Genomic DNA, 17,296 nt, shown 5'->3' with positions numbered 1-17,296 from the left:
CGGTGAATAGGACCCATGCGGGGACTCAGGGTGTGACAGGCAGAGGGGTAGGTGGGGTAGGGGCAGGTGAGGTGAGGGCGCGCAGAGGTCAGGGAGGGGCTCTCTGGAGGTGACATTCAGCAGAGACTGAGTGAAGGTGCGGAGTCCAGGCACACTGGGAGGTGCCATCCAGGCAGAGGGAGCAGCCGTGCCAGGGAACCGAGGTGGGAGGGGCCCGGTGGCCTCAGGCTCAGCGAGGGGCTGTAGGGCCAACATGGCGGGAGTAGAGTGGTCGCAGGCTGGCCAGGAGACACAACCCATGAGCCACACTTAGGACTGTTGATTTTCTTTCTTTTTTATTTTTTTTTGAGTCGGAGTCTCACTCCAGGCCAGAGTGCAATGCACGATCTTGGCTCACTGACTCCCGGGTTCAAGTGATTCTCCTGCCTCAGCCTCCCAAGAAACTGTGACTACAGGCATTTGCCACCACAGCCAGCTAGTTTTTGTATTTTTGGTAGAGATGGGGTTTCACCATGTTGGCCAGGACGATCTCGATCTCTCAACCTTGTTATCTGCTCACCTCGGCCTCCCAAAGTACTGGGATTACAGGCATGAACCACTGTGCCGGGCCAGTACTGCTAATTTTCTAGTAGTTACATTAAAAAGGTAAGAAGAAACCGGTGACATTAATTTTTGTCAGGGAGACAGGGTCTTGCTATGTTGCCCAGGCTGGCCTCCACCTCCTGGGCTCAAGTGATCCTCACGCCTCAGCCTCCGAGTAGCTGGGACTACAGGAAATTAATTTTAATAATGTGTGTTATTTAACCAGATATTAATACCTCAAGCACATCGTCACTTAAGCATATCACCAATATACAAAATATCAATGAGACATTTTATACATTTTTTTTTTTTTTGGAGGCAGGGTCTTACTCTGTTGCTCAGGCTGGAGTGCAGTGGGACAATCACGGCTAACTGCAGACTCCAACTCCTGAACTCAAGTGATCCTCCCACCTCAAACCCCTCAATAGCTAGGACTCAATAGCTGGGCTCGTGTCACCATGCCCAGCTAATCTGTTATTTTTTATAGCAACAGAGTCTAACTATGTTGTCCAGGCTGGTCTTGAACTCCTGGCCTCGAGCGATCCTTCTGCCTCAGCCTCCCCAAAACGTTGGGATTATAGGCATGAGCCATGACAGCCAGCCTGCTTCAGTTTTAAAATTTACATTAAAAATAATGAAGTTAAATACAAAGGAAAGTTCATTTCCTTAGTTGTACGGGCTGTGCTTTAGGTGGGTTCTGTTTTAGGTGCCCAGGGGGCCACAGGTGGCCAGGGGACAGGAGGAGCTCAGGTGGGCTGCAGGCATCGCATTTTTGGGGGCGGATCATTTGCCCAGAGAGGAGGATGGCTGCTCTGGCCTCAGACGTGCTTGGAGAAGGAGTGGGCAGATGCCACAAAGGTGGGGTCCTGGGAGAGGCTGGGACCAGCCAGGAGGCCTTGAGAGCAGGTGTGGTTACAGCGTGACGGTCCTTGGTGGGGAGGAGGCTGTGGGCTGGGGTGGCAATGGAGACACAGCTCTTGAGGCGTTAGCAGGAAAGGAGAGCTGAGAAGTGTTTGGGGGGACCTCAGCGTCCTGGGGCCCGTGTTTCTAGGCCCTCCCTGCTCTGATGCCCCAGGGGCCTCCCTGGGAGACGGAGTCCCTGAGTCCTGCCTACTACCTTGCCTCCTTCCAGCTTCTCCAGGCCAGGGAGGTGTGGGGAGTGTGGCGCCTGAGAGCAAGAGGCCTGGACGTCAGGCGTCCAGCACTGGCCAAGCTGTGACCCTGGGGACCCCTGACCTCCCTGGGCCTCAGTTTCCTCTTCAGACTCGTGGGCATCCAGGCACATTCAAGGTTGGAATGAAGGACGTCTGCCTATTTGCAAACTGTAGAGAGCAGTGGACTCAAGTGCAAGGGAGAAGTGGGGCTGAGCAGACTGAGGAGGCCCAGGCCCACCCACCCCTGCCTCTTGGGCAACGAGTGCCATGGCTGCCTGCCCAGCTAGCCTCAGGGGATGCCACGTGGCTGGGATGTGTGGCCCTGGCCCTGCTTTCCATCTGGTGTGACTTTGTCTCCCTCTTGATGCCCCCCCCACCTTCCTGCAGCTCCCACCCTTGATGCCAGGACCGGCCCCCACCACGCCCGGGCAACTGGTGGTCCCGGCAGACCTGGCCAGCAGGCAGGACTCAGGGAAGCCTGCAGGGCCATCAGGCAGCCTACTGACCACCAGCCCTCAGGCCTGGGGATGGAACTAGAGTCGTTTGGGGCCACAGCTGCCACCCTCAGGGGCATGGGGGAGGCAGGTGGGGGTCTGTGTAGGCAGCACCCTTACCCCAGCGGGCAGAGTCCTGGGATATCTCGGGAAGTTTCCTTCTCACTGTGCCAGGCCCGGTGTCTGGCTGGTGAGTTTGAGGCACACTGATCAGGCTGAACTCAGAATGCTGGGGAGTCAGGGTCAGAAAAGTCCAGGCAGGTCCCTGCAGGGGACCTGCACAGGCCAGAGGCCTCCACCCCTGGGCACCAGTTGGGCTGTGAGCCACTGTGATGGTGGCTGTGCTGGGCTCTCAAGCTGTGCCCCCTGCTTTGTGGGGCCTGGCTCTCCATCCTGGCTGGATGCCACTTTCTTTGTGTGGGTGAAGCTGTCTGGATTCTCATCTGGGGCCAGAGAGCCGCCTCCCATCGGCAGAAAGGTGAAGTGAAGCTTCTGCTTTCCACAGTCCTCTGGTGCCCAGAGAGGGGAGGGAAGGGCTCAGGGCCACACAGCACACAGGGGTCGGGGGGGGCGCTACCGCCTGCCGCGTGCTACCAGGAATGCATTGGAGCCTCGTGGGCACTGGAGGTAGATGCTTCTCCCCCCATTTCACAGATGAGAAAACCGAGGTGACTCCCTAGCCCAGGCCCAGGCCCCTTTCCAGGCTTCTGCCGTGGGAGGTGTGCCTCCATCACCCCTACATCCTGGCTCAGCCCTCGGGGACTGCAGCCCTCTTCCCACCAGGCTGGTGCCAAGGGGCACCGGCTCCTGGAAACCCAGAGAAGGCAGACAGCTCTTCCGCGTTGTCCTGGAGATGCTGCCAGAGTCGGCCTGTTTGTCCTGCTGCCAGGGCCGCCGGGGGCCCCATCGATGCCCACCTGGCCAGACACAGCTCCCATCATTAAATATGGCAAAGTGTGGCACCGGCTCCACAGAGCCTACCGTGGAAGAGAAAGGTAAGAAGTCAGGGTCCCTCGGACACAGCCCTGACACCAGGCATCTACCCCACCTGAGAGGAGGGGCCTCGTGAGGCTGCCTCGCTGAGCCTCCATGTCCCATCCGGAGCCAGGGTGGGCACCCTCCTGTCCCCAAAGCCCTGGAAGATCCATGCAGGTGGCATGACACCCACCTGGGGGCCCTGGTCATCCGTGCATGGGCAGTAGATCCCTGGGCCAGACCCTGAGTCAGGAGAGCAGGCGGGAGGCAGCTCCATCTCTCCAGTAGAAGCCAAGTGTGTCCAAGGATGTCCTCCTGGCTGGATTAGCTGTGCCCACGCTCCTGAAGATGCTAAATGGGCAGATTGTCAGGAAGCAGGGCCCAGGCAGGGACAGCAGCTCTGCTGCCCCATCTCTGGCCTAATTAGCCCTAAGACTGTCCAGTCTTGCCAGCACTGGGAAGTCCTCTAGCCAGGCCTTCTCAGGCCTTCCTGGGCCCAGGGCCCAGCCCATCTCCCCCTCCCAGGGGCTCTTTCCACCCTCCAAACCCACAGATGACTTTCCCTATCAAAACAGGCAATAAAGCTGGCCAGGCCCATTTCTTTTTTCTATTTTGAATTCTGTTAACTGACAATTTAACCTAAAATTTTCTGTATTTCCAGCTTGTACAGCTGTAAATAGAGACTGACAGTTTATTTTCACGTCCTGGCTCGAGGGGGGCGGCGGGGGGGAACCCATTTGAAATAAATACTTGCGGGTTTCTGACAGACTCCAGACGGGCCGTCGACGCCGCCTGGCAATCTCTGGGACCTGTCACACTCTGTGATCGGTCTTTTTACAAACACAAACGCTGCTGATTTCTTATCAAATGTAAAACCGGCCCGGCTCTTTCTTAAATGGTTACCACGAGCATGAAATTGACATTGTGAATCACATGTGACACCGGCTTGTCTGCGCTGTAATTGATCGGTGCTTAGGAGCAGGCGCCGCTGGCCCCGAGCTCCCAGCCCCGCCGCGCCCCCCACCGCCCGCAGCCGAGCTCCGAGCCCAGGCCCCAGCAAATCGTTGTCAATGGGAGAAAACTCCAAGAAAACGCTTGATTCATGTACGTTGCGTTTCTTCCCCTCCGCGATCCTCCGAGGTGTCAATTCCAATTTCCACGGCTCCATCATTACGCACATCAAACGGCTGTAATTGGCTGCTACAGAAATTTATCCTCCAAAAGGAGAGAGAGTGGGGGAGAGAGGGCAGGAGAGGAGGGAGCGGCGGAGGATGGGAAATGGTGGCAGTAATGAGATTTTGGAAGCCGCGGCGCCACCCCTGAGGTTGGCAGGGAGAGGGGAGAGGCTGGCATGCTCCCGGGAACTCGGCCGCGTTCGGTCTGGCTAGCAAAATGCCGTTTGAAAACAAGTCTGGCGGGGTGTGTGTGTCACACAACAGCCGTGAACACACGGCGTGGGTCCAGGAACAGCCGGCGCCTTTCACAGTCGTCGTTGTCACGGTTACGGCGGGCGACGCCTCCAGACTCCCTCCCCCGACTTCACAGTTTGCACAGCTGGTGGTGCCCAGTTCCTACCACACCAACCAGAGTTGCTTGGGGGTGATCGCTGTGTTGCAGAAGGTGAAACTGAGGCCTGGAGAGGGGAGATAGCTCAGGAAGCCAGTCTGGGGCAGGGTGTGAGCCTCCTTTCTTAGAGTTTCGCTTCTAGATGTCCCCGGGGACCTCTTTGTGGCTGCTTGGTCCACAGTGCCAGCATGCATCCCACCTCTGCCTGCTTCTGCACCCCCATTTCCAGGGCTGCCTGCCCCCTCTGTCGGGCAGGCTCTGCTGGCACCCTGGCAGGTTGTGCAACCTGAGTTGGTTTTTCAGACCATGGATTTTTCCCTAGCCTTCTGGGGCGTGCAGGAGTGTGTAACTGAGCAAATCAAAGGCCCGAAGGGGCCGCCCTACAGCGCCCCAAGCACCCAGCCTTTCTCCCTCCAGGGCTGGTTGCTCAGAGCTCACCCACCCCCTTCTGCTCCCCAGCCCCAGGACCTGCAGGCCTGGCTCACCCTCTGCCCCAAGTCAGCCCACGCTGGCCCCCGGGACGTACAATCCTCTCCGAGTCACAGTGCCCATGCATGCCTCCTCTGGGCCCCACGTGCGGTCCAGCAGCTCCCTGGGCGGGTGTATTTATGTCTCTGTTTTTCCATTTGGATTTTGTGACTGATGAAACAGCGGTGCTAAATTGCACACACGGTCATGGAGCCTTGAGGCAGCAGGCGGCAACCTTCCCAGTTCACTGTTACACAGCCAGCCTCCTGCAAATGGCGACACTGGGCCCCTTGCCAGGGCCTCCCCAGCACCCCACAGAGGGCAGGAAGCCACCCTGCTGACCAGATGGAGAAACTGAGATCTACCAAACAAAGCAGCTCCCTGGCTGGGCCCACATCCCAGGTGCCTGGGCCAACACCCCCCGCACCATACACACGTAGTGTCTGAGGCCACCTGAAGCCTCTCAGGGAATCTATTTTGTGAGTGATGGTGGGAAGTCTCTCAGTCCTCCACAACAGGAATGGTATGCTCCTTCTGACTGCCTGGCTTGTTTTTCTCTCATGAGTGTTGTGATGGATGCGCTGCAATAGAATGTGTTTCCTTTTTTGCCTTGGCCCCTAGGAAGCTCAGAGTCAAGTCAGTCTGCTTTTATCAACTCTATGGACACCCAGGGTATTCATCTCTGAATGCCAAACTCTCTGGAGTCACTCAATTGAGTTTTGTGCCTTTTTCTAAGTGTTGCAGATCCTTTGGGGAATGAAGTGAAGCCAGTGAATCCTGGAACATCCCGAAGGTCTGGTGTTGGGACCTCTCTGGGGTGCGCATCAGACCCTCCATCCTCTTCCCACTTCCTTCTTGCCAGTTGCCCTCTCCAGAAGTTCCATTTGAGGTCCATCCAGGGGGCTGGCACCATGGCAGGCACTTTGACAGGAGGGACTTTGGCACTGGTGGCAGGGGGCAGGATCTGGGGAGAGCCAACCCATGCCGGTGGTGAGTTCAGGGCAACTCCCAGAGAAGCCTTCACAGAAACTGCAGGGTGGTTATTCAGCGGAGGGACAGAGACTAGGTGTCACCTCTGTTGCCTTTTTTGCTTGAGAACAAGCTTTCTGGATGCTCTGCTGAGGAGGAGTCTGTGGTCCTGTCTCAAAGGCATCACATGATTGATTAGCGATGTCTGCAGTAGATGGGGATGGTGGCTGGGGCTCCTACGGTTTCTCAGTTGGGGCTGTTGTCAGGCTTTGTTGAAGCTGGGCTCACTGGTTGTGCCCACCCCAACCACACAGAGAGGCCTATCCAGACACTATCAATGGGCAGGGAGGCCATCTTCACCAAGGCACGCAGGGGCCTGGGGTGGCTGGACCTGAGGCAGGGATGCCCAGGTGGGCTTCTCCCTTCAGGCTCCGAAAGGGGACTGCAGAGGCAGGGAGAGCCCCTCTCATGATCCCATCTGGAGCAGGCGTGAGAGACACAGCTGGGCTCTGGAGGCCTGGGAAGAAGTCCACGAGAAGAAAACCACATTGTGGGGCCACTCCAGGGCAGATGGTCCCAGGTGGGCTGGACTGCTGGGGAAGGGTGGCCCCGGACAAGTGAGGGGGCATCTCAGAGCCTCACGTGAGCATCCAGGGACTCTAGGGGTCCCCATCTGTCTCTTCCGCTCCTGGGGGCAACTCCCAGCCTCAGCATCCCGGGGAGGGAGGAGGCGTCTCAGAGGTTCCTGTCTTTGTCCTGGGGGTAGGGGTGGGGCTCCGCCAGGATGTTTCACATCTGGGGGCTGATCAGAGCCTGGTGGGACACCTACTTCCTTACTTTCCCTGGGGTTTTACAGACCACCAAAGCCCCCTGGGATCTTCACGTCCAGGCAGTGAATGGAGGATGCGCTTCGCCCTGGACATGTACTGCCTGAGCCTTTCCCTAGTGCTTCAGGCTTGGAAGGCACTTGGGGGGTGGGGGGGAGGCTGGGGGTCCCTGGACTCAGAGTCCCTCTCCATTGCTTATGCTGTGCTGAGCCACCTGGGATTAGCCCTCTAACCCCTCTGGGTCTTGATTCCTTCCAAAGAGTTTCTGCCCAGAGCCTCAGAATGTTCTGGGTTGAAACACAGGTCCTACTCTTGCTGTCCTGGTAGAAGACGAGGCCCAGAGAGGGGCAGGACCTGCTCAAGGCTGCACAGTGAGTGTGATCTGAAAGCCTCCAGGGTCCGCCAAGGGGATGCAGGGTGCTGGGGCCAAGGTAGGCTGGGGAGCTGTCCCTGCTGGGATGTGCTGGGCCTGTGACAGTCACACCTCCCCCTGGGCTCCTCCTCCTCTGGTTCCTTTCCTCTTCCTGCCCCACCCCTCAGCAGAATCTCATCTCTTACAGCCCCTGCCCTCCTTCTGAGGCTGTGGAAATGGAGTCACAGGGAGCCAGGGTCAGAAAGGGGACACATCCAGCTTCCTGACTTGCCGCTCCGTCTTCACTCACTGCCATCGGGTGCCCAGCGAGGCTCTCAGAAGCCCGGACACTCTGTCCAGGGGCTGCCTCCCTGGCCCGGACTCTGTGGGGGCTCTGGCTGGTCCCAGGCTGGACTTCCCCGCCTCACCAGCCAGCTGCCCCAGGATGGGTAAGGCTGGCCCAGCATCTCAGAGCAAGTGGGGAGGGAGGGGAAAGCCAAAACTTTAAGGTATATGAACTGTGAAATTAAATAGAAATACTCAAATAAAGAATCACATAACAACATAAGCAAAGATGTTTACCAGGGCTTGAAGTTAAATACAGATTTTTTCATAAACCCTAACACAAAATGCAATAAAGTTCTGTGGGATGTTAAATATAATTTACAGTGGGAGGATGCCCCTTGCCGTCAGGAACCTGCGTGCACTGTGTCACTCTCCAGTGCTGACTTCTGCCGGCCTGGTACTGGCTCACCTGGCAACCTTGACCCCCGAAGGGCTGCGGGATCCCGGGACCGGGAGCTCACTGTGGGACCGCCCTTGTTTGTGGTCATCCCTCCCCTCCTGAGTGGAAAGCGGTGCCATGGGCCCAGGGCTGGCTGCGACTGCCAGGCGTGCCCTCCATTCAGGCAGAGCTCAAGGCGGGACTCATCTCCCAACAGAAGGGTGGGCAGCAAATGCCACCCAGTTGCTGATGGGTCCCTGGTCCCTCCTGGCCCCCCAGAGCCCCTCCCACCTGCACAGAACTCCCCACTAGGGACCACCAATCCCGGGCCAGGAGACGCCCCCCTCAACCTCCACCCCCCCCACCCCGCACCCACTGTCCTCTTTTGGTCCCTGCTCCTGGTTACATCCCCGCCCAGGAGGGGAGCCTTGCAGTCGTTGACACTGTAGTGAGAGTGGGCGCTCTTCCCCGGCCCCTCCGAGCACAGCCCTCTTGGCTCTGGCTGTGGAATGTGGAGCTCCCTGGGGATCCACTGGGTGGGAAGGGCTGGGGACAGGGAGGGGCTGCCCAGAGCCACTTGCGATTCCAGGTGACTCCAATTAGAGTCGAGTCTTATTCCAGGACTCTGGGGAGAATCGGTGATAATAAAGTTCTTGGTGAGGAAAATCTGCCCGGAGCAGTAGCTCCAGAGAGCAGAGTCAGCCTGCGCTTCAGGGTGGGTGTCGGTGCGAGGGTGGGTGCATGGGTGGGTCTACGGGTGGCATGCATGTGTGTGTGTGTGTGGGTCTATGGGTGTGTTGGGGCATGGGTGTGTGTGTGTATGTGAATGTGGGCTCATTGGTATGTGTTGGGTGGGTCTGGGTGTCTGTGTATGGGTGCTGGTGAGTGGGTTGGCCTATGGGGCGTGTGTGTGTATGTGTGTGTGTGAGATATGGGTGTGTGGGTCTATGGGTGTGTGTGAGATGTGGGTGTGGGTCTGTGGGTGTGTGTGTGTGTGATGTGGGTGTGTGAGTCTATGAGGTGTGTGCGTGTGATGTGGGTGTCTATGGGTGTGCGTGTGTGTATGTGTGTGAGATGCGAGGGTGTATGTGTGATGTGGGTGTGTGAGTCTATGGGGTATGTGTGCATGTGTGTGTGTGAGATGTGAGTGTGTGGGTCTATGGGGGTGTGTGTGTGATGTGGGTGTGTGAGTCTATGGGTGTGCATGTATGTGTGTGAGATGTGGGTGTGTGGGTCTAGGGTGTGTGTGTGATGTGGGTGTGTGAGTCTATGGGTGTGCATGTATGTGTGTGAGATGTGGGTGTGTGGGTCTAGGGTGTGTGTGTGATGTGGGTGTGTGAGTCTATGGGGTGTGTGTGCATGTGTGTGTGTGAGATGTGAGTGTGTGGGTCTATGGGGGTGTGTGTGTGATGTGGGTGTGTGAGTCTATGGGTGTGCATGTATGTGTGTGAGATGTGGGTGTGTGGGTCTAGGGTGTGTGTGTGATGTGGGTGTGTGAGTCTATGGGTGTGCATGTATGTGTGTGAGATGTGGGTTGTGTGGGTCTATGGGTGTGCGTGTGTGTGTGTGTGAGATGTGGGTATGTGGGTCTATGGAGGGTGTGTGTGTGATGTGGGTGTGTGAGTCTATGGGTGTGCATGTATGTGTGTGAGGTGTGGGTGTGTGGGCCTATGGGTGTGTGTGTGTGATGTGTGTGAGTCTATGGGTGTGCGTATGTGTGTGTGTGAGATGTGGGTATGTGGGTCTATGGGGGTGTGTGTGATGTGCATGTGTGAGTCTATGGTGTATGTGTGTGATGTGGGTGTGTGTCTATGGGTGTGCATGTATGTGTGTGAGATGTGGGTGTGTGGGTCTATGGGTGTGCATGTATGTGTGTGTGATATGGGTGTGTGAGTCTATGGGTGTGCATGTATGTGTGTGAGATGTGGGTGTGTGAGTGGGGTGTGTGTAGGGGTTCGTAAGTGGGTCTATGGGGGGGTGTGTGTGGGTGCCTGGGTGGGTCTATGGGGCCTGTGTGTGTAGGGATGTGTAGGGGTAGGGTGTGTCTGACACATAGACCAGGGAGCTGTGTGTTTCTGTGTGTGTGTATGCATGTGTGAATGTGAGTATACCTATGTGTCCTTTGGTGGGGGTCACAGGGGTTGGGGTGTTCCGGGCAGCTGGAGACTCGGTCCCAGTGAGATGGTCCCTGCCCAGGCAGCACCCAGGGATGCAGTGCACATGCTGTAAAGGGGGGGCCCTTCCTCTGCCGCCCTGGACCTGGAGTGCGGCACCAACTAGGGCTATAGAGAGGAATCTGACCTTTCCCCTGGGCCCCTATCCAGCCCCAGCCTCAGGGGCCCCAGGCCTGTCAAGGGGCCGATGCACACTCTTCAGGGCTGTGGGGGAGGAGCAGCCTCCTGCAGTATTTCCATCTTCTTTGCGGTCAGCTCAGGGTGAAGGAGCCTCCTGCCCCTGTAGATCTGAGGCATGACGGAGAGCTGGTTTCGGGGCCAAGGTGCACTGGGCCAAGCTTTTTGGCTCTTTACTGGCCCGGGCTGAGGCTGGGTGGGCAGGGGCATGGTGCCTGGGAAGGGCTCTAGTCACAGCACGCAGCCCTGGACTGAGCAGTCCTCTCAGGTGCTAACCCATCAGGTTAGGTGGGCTCACAGGGACCAAGCCGGGTCACAGGGGCGCTGACAGCAGTGTGTCCTTTACCCTCCAGCAGTGATGTGAGGTGGCCCTCTCGTCCCCACCCAGCAGGAGGGGCTCCCTGGGACAACACCCCGGAAGAGGTGACGCCACAGCCAAAGCTGGAAGCCCCCTGTGCCAGCTCCCACGCTGCAAGCCTACCCCAAAGTTCCAGCAGGTAGGCGCCCGTCTGTCTGTCCCTTACCAAACCTGCGCCTCAGGGCAGGCCTGAGCCAGGAGAGAGGGATCCAGATGACCAGATGTGCCCCACACCCCCAGCCAGGGTCTCCCATTCTGGGACTGGGACAGAAGAGCCAGTCACAGCCGTGTGGCCAATCGATTTCAGTCCTCATCTGCAGGGCCTGGGAAGGAGCTGGGCCCGAGATGGGCCACCTGGGTCCCAGGCCTCGGGGGTCCCTGGGACAGCCCCGTCAGGGTTGACTGTGTCCGGCCCAGCAGGCGGCGTTTTGGCCTGGGGCCCTGCCTCCCGCTGTCTCTCCCATGGCCTCTCCACTTGGCCAAAAGTCACCTGGTCACTCCCTGGCTCTTAAATTTGCGGGAGGCCAGTGGCATTTCTCCAGACTCCCAGCCTTCCTAATTTATGTGCTGCTTGGCGGGGAGTATTTTCTCTAAAAACAGGATGATGTGAGAAAAACAATCATGCCCCCAAACCACACTTAATGGGTGGGTCGGGCTGGCTCGTTAGCGCTGAATAATCGGGCTTCAACCGCACCGCTGGGGAACACAAATAAACAAGGGCACCGAGAGAATAGGGGTGGGGGTTTCCATGCTTGGGGGGTGCGCTGCTCGGCATCCAGGTGCATGGGGGTGCAGGGGATGCCGCCTGAGGGCTCCCGGCAGCTGGGACTTGAGTGCCCCTGCACTGCAGCCACCGTGCTGGGCACCCACCTTGGGAAAGGTCACTCGGAGTTGGTGCTGGTGTGTGTGGGGGGGTGGGGTGAGGCAGGCCCATCTGCCCTGCCCTGGAGGAAACCCTTTGTGCCCTCCCCTGGAGGAAACCCTTTGTGGTGAACCTAAAACCTGCTCAGTAACTTAAGCTTGTTTCCTCCTGCCCGGTCCTCAGGAAAGATGGGGAACAGCTGGTCACCACCCTTTCTCTAATAAATCCCATCAGACTGTATGCTGGGGGAGGGGCTGAGAGGCGATGGGAAAGGATGGAGGTCCGGCCAGCTCCCCTAGTCTGGCTGGACACAGCGGGACAGGCCCAGCCCCTGCCTCTGAGGCCCGGGAAGAGGCGCAGATCCCCATCGACCCCTGACTCCTGGTTATCCAAAGGGAAGACCCTGGTGGGGTGTAAGCCCCTGTCACCCCACTTCCGCTGCCTTTGTGTGGGGGTGGGGGCGTGCGGCGCTGAAGGAAAGCTGGGGTCCACGGGGACGGCGTCACTCCTTTTGTGCGGCCAAGTTGCAGGCGCATTGTGTACCGATCCGAACTTGAGCTCACAATTTGGGATTAGAGCAAATCCGAGTATTTTTCTGCATGCCTGCCCGCTCCCGGGCGCCCAGAGCCTGCTGGGTAACTGCCTATTATCCGCCGGTTCCACTCCAGTGCCCTCCCCAATAAAACTTTTCATATCCTTATAAACGAACTCGATTGCTGTGTTATAAACATTTACACTGTGCTAACAGATCATCTCCGCACATCAGAATTGGCTAAATTCCCTTTTCCAGATGAATATATTGAAGGAGATTAGAGATATGATAGCTTTTCAGATTGCTGAACCCAGAGAAATTAGTTTAGTGAGCATTTACAGAGGCTAAATTGGAACCATTAAATAGTGGATTAAATTGATGGCACTTTCATTGTCTGTCCTTCGGTACCGCTGTAAAATCAATTAGCCGTCACCAGCCCATTCTCCATATAGTGAGATTGTCCTGCTCCCTGGAAGTTGATGCAAAACCTCCCAGCGGCAGCCAGAGATGGGATCACACCTATTAGGTGGGGTTGCATGAAATAGCATCGGGACCCAGGTTGCTGCAGGAAGGGTCCCCCCCACCGACCTCCTTGGCCTGGCCGGCACTGCCTGCCTCTGTGGGGACAGCTCTAAACTGGGAGCTGTGGGGACAGGTGAGAGACAGCCTGGCCTGGTAGGGTTGGGAACTTGTTCTCTGCCCCCCAGGTGGCCCAGGAAGTCAGGCTGAATGTAGCCTCAGGTTGGAGGGAAAGAGTAGTCAAGGGGGACTGTGCTGAGGACACTAGGAGGTGCTGCCTGCATGTCTCCAGGCTTGTGGGGACATGGAAATTTTGGCATTGCAGCCTCATTTTGGGGGCTGTCCCTGGGTCCTGGGCACAGGCTCCTGCAGCCCTGGAAGGCAGCCGACACTATTTCTGCCCCCAGTTTACAGAGGGAAAATCTGAGGCTCAGGAGGTTACAAAGCTGCCCCAAGATCTGCAGTGCGTCAAGAGGCACATGTCCAGCCTCCTGGGTCTCCCAGCCTGGGTTAGGAACTGCTGCCCTGAACTGAGACCCTGGGCCATGAGGATTTCTTAAAGGTGGGTGCCACAAGGAAGGGCTTGGAGAATAAATGACTTGGGGAATGACAGGCGATGGGCATGGTGCGCTCGTGCCCCGGCCACTGTGGGAGTAAATGAGACCGTCAAAGGGATGCAGCCCCCTGGGGAGCCAAGCCTCCAGGTCCCCAAGGAACCCTGGCCCTTCCTTGCCCCAACCCCAGGAAGGCGAATGAGAGCTGGACCCTAGGAGGAGGGAGGAAGGGGCAGAGAGGGGATGGGGGAGAGGGAGGGAGCCATGGGTGCTTGGACAGCAGGGGCACCACCCTCCCAGAAGCTATTGAGCACATGGGGTCCTGGGGGTGGGCTGTGAAGGAGGCTTCTCCATGAAGAACTCTTTCCACAAATGTTCCAACGATGCCCTCCAGCTCGCCAAACCCTCTCCACCGCGTGACCTCTCTGGTCCCTCCGTCCAACCTGGAAAAGTTGTTAGCTCCTTCCACAGGCAAGGCAGCAGGAGAGGCTGGGAGCAGCCAAGGTTGCCCAGTAGCTGGGATGTCTCCGCTGCCGCCTCCCACCCTGGTCTGTGTCCCCTTCCTCGGCCTGGCCTCCAGCTGCGGTGGGGGTGCCCTGGTCATCAGAACCTTGCCCCAACTGCATGGAGCCCTATCAAGCTGGGGAGTGAGTTCTCCCCCAGCAGACCCAGGGTCAGGGCCCAGGGAGGTTGCAGAGGTCCGGAGAGGAGGGCTGGGGCTGGTGGCTAAGAATCCTGGCAATGTCTGGGTATACAGGCCCAAGGGTCTTCGTGCCAGGGTCTTCCTAGAGTCTGTGCACTCTGGCATGGGCCTGACTGTGTGCTGTGATGTGGGGGTGCAGTGTCCAAGGCCTGGAACCCAGTGGGAGGGCCCACTGACCTTCCTGCCCTTGGGTGGGCCGAGTGAGCCTGATGTCAGGCATTTGGGGAGGGGTGTGCCTGGTGGCGCTGTGCCACCTATACCTGTGCCCCCTCTGCAACCCCCAGAAGCTGTCCCTGCTCAGACACCTTGGTGTCCAGGCCAGAGTGTGGCATCTGGGGACTCAGCAGGTCATGCCTGCTGGGGATGGAGAGAGGCTGGAAAATGTTCAAAGACCAGTGTATGGGAAGATGTCACCTTGAACCTGGTGAAATCGGGCTGGGCCAGGCTTCCCCAGTATCCTTGAGCCTCCTCCCCTGGCTGCTCAGAGACCAAGAGAGAGGGCCGGGCGTGGTGGCTCATGCCTGTAATCCCAGCACTTTGGGAGGCCAAGGCAGACAGATTACTTGAGGTCAGGAGTTCGAGACCAGCCTTGCCAACATGGTGAAACCCCGACACTACTAAAAATACAAAAATTAGCAGGGCATGCTGGTGCGCACCTGTAATCCCAGCTACTCAGGAGGCTGAAGCAGAAGAATTGCTTGAACCCAGGAGGCGGAGGTTGCAGTGAGCTGAGATCTCGCCACTGCACTCCAGCTTGGGTGCAGATCAAGACTGTCTCAACAACAACAAAGAGACCAAAAGAGAGTGGGGCCCTCCCAGATCTCCCCCCTCTGTGAGGGCACTGTCGGTCCTGGGGGAGGCCTGCATGGGGACCCACTTTTTGGAGCTCAGGGCAGAGCTTCCTGGCAGGAGGCAGCCCCAATCCTCGCACCCTCAGCCTGCAGTATTGCAGCAACAGCCTCTCTACTATCTCAGAAGCTGCCCTGGGTGAGGGGTTGAGCTGCCTGTCCCAGGAAGAGTGCAAGCCTCGCCGATGGGGAGAAGGCAGACAGAGCCCGGCCCTGGGTGTGGAGGCACTGAGGCTCCCTCCTGGCTGCCCTGTGCACAGTGCCGCGCCCACCAGACCAATTTGCAGGGGTCAGCAGCCTCTCCACACCTCCTGCCAGCCTCTGCAGGGGCCCAGCGTCCTCCCTGTCCTCACCTTCCTGACCCCTGACCTCTAGCTGCTCTGAGAACTGGCAGCCCTCCAGGCTGGTCAAGAGGCCCCTGTTCCAGCAGATTAACGCCCCCTCCCGAAAAAAAAAAACACAGGATCCTTTTCATCTGAGCCCAGCAGCTGGGCTGGGGGGCCTCAGAGGCACAGAAGCTGTGATGGCAGGGGTAGGGGCGACATCCAGGTCAGCTGGGGCACTGCACAGAGAAGGAGCACGGTCGGAAATCCGGGTCAGAGGCCGCCATGCTGGGCAGGAGCTCAGCGCCCAGGGGAGTGCTGGGGGCAGGGACCAGCTGGGATGGGCAGCAGCGTCTGCCGAGGACCCCATGGGGCATCTGCCTACCTCTTCCATTGCCTCCTCTGCCTCATGGCTCCTGAGAGGCACAGGAAAGTCCTCATTAACTCATTCTACAGATGAGGAAACTGAGGCCCAGGGAGGCGAAGACTTGCCCAGGGCCTTGGGTAACAAAGGATGTCCCTCTGGCGTTTGAAGCCCAAGTGGCCCACTCATGCCTGGTTGGAGCTGCAGACCATCTGGCCACTTTCTCCAATTTCAGATGGGCGAGCTGTGGCCCAGAGAGGGGCAGAGACCTGCCTGAGGTCACACAGGAAGCTGGTGGCAGCAGGGCCTCTACCCCAAGCCCATCCTCTGTGCCAGGCACAGGTCACTGGGCCACGTAGATAAGGTTTCTGGACAGCTGGGGGTGGGTATGGTGAGCTTGGGTGCAGGGGCAGGGAGGGTGGGGGAGCGCAGGGGGGCAGGTGAGAAGGCGGCTGTGGGAAATTCTCACGCACGTGGTGGGTGACCTGGCCTGCCCTGCCATCCACCTACCAGCCACTGACAACCACTACTTAGGCTGAGCTGGGTAGTCTGTGCGTGTGTGGCCCAGAAGCAAAGGCTCTGGCCCCAGCCAGGGAGGGCACTGGGGCTCCAGTGCCCAGGACAGTTCAGCTCCCAGCTCCCGTCTGCAGGTGGAAGGGGGCTCCATCTCTGGGAAGCCCTAGAGTCTCTGGCTGGAGATAGAGTTCTCTTCCCTGGGGACTGAGTGGTCAGAGTGACCCTGCCGTGTCTGGAGCAGGCTTTCGAGGAAGGAAGACCCCAGGTAGGTACCTTCAAGCTGAGGTGGTGGGCTCTGCCACCCACTCACTGGGTATGCACCTTTGACCCTGTAGGCCTCAGTTTCTCCTTCTGCATGATGGGCTGATTATCCCACCCATCCAACCCACACAGTGAAGGCTGCTGGGAGGAGAGGGAGGACAGGCTGGGGCCCAGCCGGGCAGAAAATGAGAATACAGGGTATGTTGTCATTGCTATGCTTGTTAAAGATGGAGTCTCTCTCCTGGCCCCAGGGAACCTTGGTGACCCAAGGGGAGGGGACTGGGGACCCAGGAGCCTTTCATCACCTGGGCCAGCTCCAAGCAATGCTCTTCTGGAGATGATGAATGACTGTCAGGCTGGGTCTGGAGCCTGGGAGAAACCAGGCAGAGGCCCAGAGACGTGGGATGGAGAGGAGAGAGCTGTGCCCGGGAGGAGCCTCAGCCCGTCTGCCCATCCCTCTGTCCAGGCCGTTATCCTTTGCCCCTAAAGAGAGAATGTGGCAAGGGCACTAAGGACATTTTCCTTTCTTTTTCTTTTCCTAGCGAGGACCACAAGCACACACCACCACTCCAGGCCAAGTTTTAATTTTTTTGTAGAGATGAGGTCTTGCTATGTCACCCAGGCTGGTCTCAAACTCTTGGGCCCAAGCAATCCTCCTGCTTTGGCCTCCCAAAATGTAGAATTACCCATGTGAGCCTCTGCGCCCAGCTCTAAAAACATTTTCTAAAAGGCTTGGGCTGGAGGGAGGGAGTCCCCACTGTGCCAGGCTTGCTCGGTAGTCATGTCCAGGGAACAGTCACCAAAGTCTTAGCCCATTGTAGGGTGCTGGGCCCAGGGGTGCCCTGAGGCTTCAGAGACCCCCCCCCTGAGATAGGCTGTGTCCTGGGAGAAGCAGAGCTACTGGGGTGGGGAAGGAGGTCTCCTCTTCTGCCCCCCGCCACCAATCCTCCATAAAGATGGTATTTATGGTTTGTTTGGAAAAACTGGGCCGTGG

At 58.1% G+C, this 17,296-nt stretch overlaps 1 long non-coding RNA gene across 1 annotated transcript; it reads left to right on the top strand.

Moving 5' to 3' along the window:
- The first annotated feature begins 1,978 nt into the window (after positions 1-1,978).
- LOC118150891 (uncharacterized) lies at positions 1,979-8,445 on the top strand. The gene is made up of 3 exons (XR_004739005.3): positions 1,979-3,225; positions 7,339-7,406; positions 7,596-8,445. It is a non-coding gene; the product is annotated as an uncharacterized LOC118150891 (long non-coding RNA).
- Positions 8,446-17,296: the final 8,851 nt, after the last annotated feature.

The sequence above is a fragment of the Callithrix jacchus genome, chromosome 2, assembly GCF_049354715.1.
Source record: "Callithrix jacchus isolate 240 chromosome 2, calJac240_pri, whole genome shotgun sequence".
Taxonomy (NCBI): domain Eukaryota; kingdom Metazoa; phylum Chordata; class Mammalia; order Primates; family Cebidae; genus Callithrix; species Callithrix jacchus.
This window is presented reverse-complemented; position numbering and strand designations above follow the sequence as displayed.